The sequence below is a fragment of the Penaeus chinensis genome, chromosome 9 (genome assembly GCF_019202785.1).
Source record: "Penaeus chinensis breed Huanghai No. 1 chromosome 9, ASM1920278v2, whole genome shotgun sequence".
Classification (NCBI taxonomy): Eukaryota; Metazoa; Arthropoda; class Malacostraca; order Decapoda; family Penaeidae; genus Penaeus; species Penaeus chinensis.
In genome coordinates, this window is record NC_061827.1 from 25,547,203 (window position 1) to 25,553,520 (window position 6,318).

The 6,318-nt window shown below is 34.2% G+C and overlaps 1 protein-coding gene across 1 annotated transcript in view; it reads left to right on the plus strand.

The window, feature by feature from the left end:
* Window positions 1–815: 815 nt before the first annotated feature.
* The window catches only part of LOC125028597 (fas-binding factor 1 homolog), a gene marked incomplete in the record, with an annotated part of 59,269 nt that continues 53,766 nt past the window's right edge, over window positions 816–6,318 (plus strand). The window contains 1 exon segment of the mRNA XM_047618056.1: window positions 816–1,098.

The following is a 6,318-nucleotide window of genomic DNA, read 5'->3' on the forward strand; positions in this document are numbered from 1 at the left end:
CTGGAGTATGTTGGGGAGAGAAACGGTCCACCCCTCAGGGTCCCCTTGAAGTGTAAGGGGTAGACAACCATAGCAGGGGAATGCCGTGCCCATGGCTCCCTCAAGCCGTTCAGGACTGGCACAAACTCAGCCTTTCATCTTTTCAGCAAGGCTCTTACACCCTAGGAAGTGGATAGTAGAAGGGGTTGGTGAAGGGACAGAAATGAAAAAGTAGGAGGAAAAAAAAAAAAAAGACCATGCAAAATTAGTTGAGTCGAGGGCTCAGTCCCAAGGTTGGGGAGTTCCCCAGCATTGGGTCCCAGTCTCCGCCTCCTAAGCCCCGCCCCCCTCCCCCGACAACAACAGGCATGGGATTGGGGGTGGGGGGTTACAATGATACCCTCCATCTTAATAGAGTAACCATGAGCCATTACTAAGAAGACGGAAGAAAGCTAGTGGGAATGGGAAATCACATAGCCGATGTTATACACGAGTTTTGAACTGAGCTATTTATAAACAATTACGTATTTAAAATGGGTAACGTAATCGTTAAACATAAAATGTGTATCCCGTGATTATCAATATTATGCCTTTCAAACAATTTACTGGACATGAGAAAAACTCACACTATATGAAATTATTTATATACCATCTTGCTTCGCTTGAACTCAACCTATTGACATGGCTCATGTACTAAATTGTGAATTTGAAACAACTCTCTGAACGTACTGTTCAATAATGTGCACGAATTTGGATTCGCAAGCAGGTCAAGCTGTGTTCACATTGTTGAACGGAAGTCTGCTTCCCTTGCGGTCAAGAGCGGAACTACAATGTAAACAAACGAATGCCACAACGTTTAAATCGTTCTTGTAGCGTTTCATACCTCTAAGGGGAAAGCCAATTGAAATTTGTGAAGGAAACATCAGCCGTTCGAGTGAAGTAAAAAAATATCTAATGTCATGGACAATTCTGAAACATGAGAAAACATTGAATCAATCCAGTACATAGACCATGATAACCAAACAGAACAAGAGAAGAATTAGAAAATGAATACGAAGAAAGTCCAATTTTAAAACAACCGAAAAACAAAGGAGCAATAATTTAGCATAAGAAATGAAGGTAAGGAAGGAAAATCAGACAGGACTAATTCACTTATTTAAGGGATCTGCAACCACAAAATTTAACAACTCATTGAAATTAACTAAAACTTCAAATAAATCTGAATTCATGAATACATAATTGCAGGATCTCCAAGAGTATTAAGAGCAGTTATAGCACTCAGATTTGAAATTAATGATATTTAAAAAATAACCCCACTCAGATATAAGCAAATCAGGGTATAATTTCGGTAATTTTTTACTTTCACATAGCCATCCAATCTTCCATTTTTTTTACCTTCTTTCAATTATCCTCGCAGTAATATGCATGAATCTTTTGTTATTTTTCATCGCAAATGATATAAACAAAGTATTGGTGATGTTTATGAAGTGACTTTACCCCTCTGAGATTACCTCCTACCATTCCTTGTAAATCCACAGACATCACTGTATGAACCAAAATCCTTCCTAACCCAAGGGCTTCACCCCTAGACACCCATCCGATCACCGTATTTCCCTACTTGGGGGTCAGCCCATGGACCCCAACCCAGTTGTGGAGTTACAGCCTACATGGCATGTGTTGTGACCTGTTTTCTTAATTTTTGACATTTTTTGCTGATGCAGATTATTTCATGCATTTGTGAGTTTATTTTCTTTGATTATTTTAGTGCCTTTACATTTTCCTGTAAATATATACCAAATTCTTACATGTTGCTCAACTTTTTTATTATCAACTTGCTAAGGTAATACCATAGATGAAAAATGTCTTGTTTTCAGTCATACTGTCCATTAAAGGTAAATTTTACCTTATACAGCATGGCTGTGGGAAACTAAAACTATACCATTGTTTCAGTTTCCCACAGCCAAAATAAAATTTGCTCAATGGATGAAATGACCAAAAATAGGACAATTTGGTATTTGTTACCTTCAAGGACAAAATCCCAAAACCAGGCTATCAAGCATACCCAAAAAATCTAAAGCTAACCATTCCTACCTTCTATTCATATCCTAGACAGGGGGCAAGACTCCCGTACCCCCCTTTATTAGTACTTCATGCCAAATTCAGAAAATAACTTTAAAAACTCTGAGCTGTGATAACATCTAGCTCCATACACTTCAACATTACTGAGTGCGCCCTACATTTCAACATTATTGAGATAGAGATATTTTTATCTTTTCCATTTAATAGGAGGTTGCTGGAGTTGTACCTTTACATTAACCCATTTTTTTTCTGTGGTATTACCTTTACAAGTTGATAATAAGAAAGTTGGTAATTTTTTTTGTTTCACACAGCCATCTAACTTTGCAATTATCATTCCATTATTCAATTATCCACACAGTAATATAAGTGAATCTCTTGTTATTTTTCATTCAAATTATATAAATGCAACTATTGTTAAATGTTTTTATAATTTTCCATTTAATAGGAGGTTGCTGCAGTTGTACCTTTACATTAACCCATTTTTCATCAGAGGTATTACCTTTACAAGTTGATAATAAGAAAGTTGGTAATTTTTTTGTTTCACACAGCCATCTAACTTTGCAATTATCATTCCATTATTCAATTATCCACACAGTAATATGAGTGAATCTCTTGTTATTTTTCATTCAAATGATATAAATGCAACTATTGTTAACTATTTACAAAGTGACTTCACTCCACTGAGACTAGGTCCTTATTACTCCAGCCACTCCTGGTAACCCACAAACATTGCTGTATGAACCAAAAACCTTCCTAACTCCTACCCAATCACCTTGGACTTGCTCTACACACAGTATTTGTCACAACCCATTTTCTTCATTTCTGATCTTATTATTTACCTGCACAGATTATTTCAAATATAAGTGAGTGGAGTTTTTCCCTTTCTCTTTGATAGTGTCATTACATTTTCATGTAAATATATATCAAAGCACAACTTTATTATAAATTTACAAAGAAATACCTTAGATGAAAGTGCATTATTTTCTGTTCATCCGTTTCAGACAAATTTTTACTTTGTTCTATATAGCTGTGGGACACTGAAACTATAAATAATAATTATCAAAGAGAAAAACTGCACTCACTACTTCAGAAAATAGCCTGTGTAGACAGAAAGAAAAGCCAGAAATGAAGAAAATAAGTACACTGCGATAGGGTGGGGAAATTCAGTGATGGATTGAAGGTCTGGTGGCAAAGCCCCTGGGTTAGGAAGGTGTTTGGTTTGTGGATTTCCCAGGAATGGCTGGAGTAATAGGAACTTAAGTCCAGAGAGGTAAGGTCGCTTCATAATCATTACCAATACTTTTATTTATATAATTTGCTCTGGAAAAAAACAAAAGGTTAATACATATTACAGCATTGATAATTGTAAGAAGAAATAATAATTGATAGGATGGTTGTATGAAACAAAAAAAACAAAAACAAAAAAATCATTTTTTATTTTTTACTGAAATGAACAGTGGGAAATAATATTCAATGAGCCACCCTCTAATAAACATGTAAACTGTTCCTGTGGAACTTCCTAGTAGAACCTGACCCCAATATAGAAAACATAAAAGATAGAATAAGAACAAAAGTTAAATATTAGATGTAATAAGATAAAAAGCAAAAACAAAAACTAAATGATATAATGATTACTGAAAAATGGATCCCCACCAAATCTCTTGGAATTACTTTTGGAGGGACTTTACCAAAAAGAGTAGCTTAGCTACCAAGTTTAGCAGTACACCGTCCCTATACCTAAATTCTACAATTGTCTCAGCTATGGACGTAATTTTAAATAGTAAAATATAAAGATGTAGCAAATGCAGACAATATTGACATGAATTTTTCACTCCATATATCAAATACAAGAGTGCAAAGTACACAAACTGGCACACAAAATAAACCAAGATGATATAACACCCAATAACAAAGGAATAAGAAGATAGTTAACAACAACTTAAATATCTTCCAAAAAAGGAAAATTATCAAAACCAAGAAACAAATACAACACCACAAAAAAAAAAAATAATAATAAAAAAAAATAACATGTAACTTAAATGTCCAAGAAACTCATTAAAGCATAATCCCTCAGTCAACAGAAGAGAAGAGAAATTTAGAAATTTACATAACCACAGTCTTAATTTAAATCAAAGAACCCCAAACAAACAAACAAAACAAACTCCAAACAGAAATAAGACAACCACATCAAATGACATGACGAATGACATGCCCAGACAAATCCAAACAAAGACAATGTGGACAAGAAGAAAACATAACTAAAACAAACACTAAACAAATAGAATCGATAAACTCACCAACTATCTGGTCACTTCCAAAGAAATTGGAACTGATAACAAAGAAATAACTGAAGAGGGATTCTCTTGGTTAAGGCAACAAAAAATGTTTTTGGATGATAACAGAAATAATAAAACTATAAATTCTGAGAAATCAATAATACAAAAGCATAAAGGAAGCCAAGCTTTTAGAATTTTAGCAAAATGCTAAAAGATTTGTTTGATTTCTAAAAGGGATAACCTAATACTATGGAATGCAAGGTCTGTATTAAAAAAAAAAAAAAAAAAAAAAAGTACGTGATACACAAAGATAATACAGAAATAATGGAAAATACAAGAATAATGACAATAAATGAAACCTGGCCAAAAGAAAAAGGTCAATTTCATATAAATAACAAATCAGTTATAATAAAAAAATAAATGACCCTAGTGGGGGAGGGCTTACCTATAAGAAATAATTAATACTTCAAAGAATTACAATGGAGAGATCAATGATCAGCTTGATGCACTTGGAAGAAATATAAATTATAATAGTAAATGGTTGAATATTCTTCTAACATATAAACCATTTAATAATATAACAGAAGAGCTTGAATATTATGCAGATCAAATCATAGAACTTAAATTGATAATAGAATGAAAAAAATAGTCAGACAAATCAATATAACAGGTGAAAGTATAATAATTTAATACCACTAACTAGATCACCAAAAGTGCAAAAGAATCAACAGATCTTATATTTGGATAACTAACTCTAATCCTTTTATAGATAAAACTACACCACCTAGCCAGTGACTATCTGCCAGTAATAGTAAAATAGTCTACATACAAAATTAATTTTTTATTAAAGGACAAGTGGCACTGCATTAAAGAAAATTGGATGTACATTCAAGAAGACCTAAACAATATAGGAACAAAACTTTACATCTCTTGAAAAAATAAAGATTCAGTAGAAAAATACTGCACTAAAATATTTTCATACAAAGATGAGCGAAACTAGCAGTGGTGATGAAAGAATGGAATGACATCATAAATTAGAAAAATACAGTCTTAAATAAATAGAGGAAAAACCATCATAAGAAAACCAAATAGACTGTAAATCATTATTAACAAAACCTATATTTATAATTGCACTACAAATAAAGGAAGCTTGGAGAAAATTCTGTGCTATATTGAGTTTTAAAAGCCCTTCGAGAAAGATATAGAATTTCTTTTAAGATTTTAATAGGAAAAAGTATTCAATCTACACCCCTCCAATCCCTTGCTTGTTGTTGCCATGGGGTGGATTAGGAGACAGGGACTGAGGCCTAGTGTGGGAATCAGCCCTACCTTGGTCCTCAACCCTCACCACTAATTTTGCATGGTCTTCTCTTCTCCTCCTTTTCTTTTCCTTTTCTTTAATCCCTTGCTTTGTTTAATTATCCTAATCATTAACTCATGTTTGCCATTTTTGCCACAATCCATAATCATACTGCTTCCAACTCCCTGAACTCCTTCCTCTTCTAATAGTCTTTACCTTAATCTGTACCCTATCAGTTCCCCCTCTCTACCCATTTCACTACCATACTACCCTCTAGTACTGTTCAACCTATAACTTTCAACTAATCATCAACTCATTCCTAACCCTTTTTGCTACTATACTTAACCATAGGGCCATATGGCCTTTGATGTCATATAGCACTTCCTTACCTGGGGGCTTTGCCCCCAAGCCTCATTCTATTGCTATATTTTGAATATGACGTTAGATATTGATCCTATCCCTCTACGACCCCCTCCTCTACAAATATCTTTAATACTCTGTTTAGTCCAGCCAAATGGGACTCATTTTTTGTAACCCCCCCCCCCCCCCTTGCCTCACATCCCCTTACACTGACAACACACTCATCTTCCAGTAATGCCTTCAAAAACAAGTAGGCAAAGTTTCTTTCTGCAGCGACCCAGATTATTTCTGCCTTGTCACAGTTACATCCGAATCACATGCTAT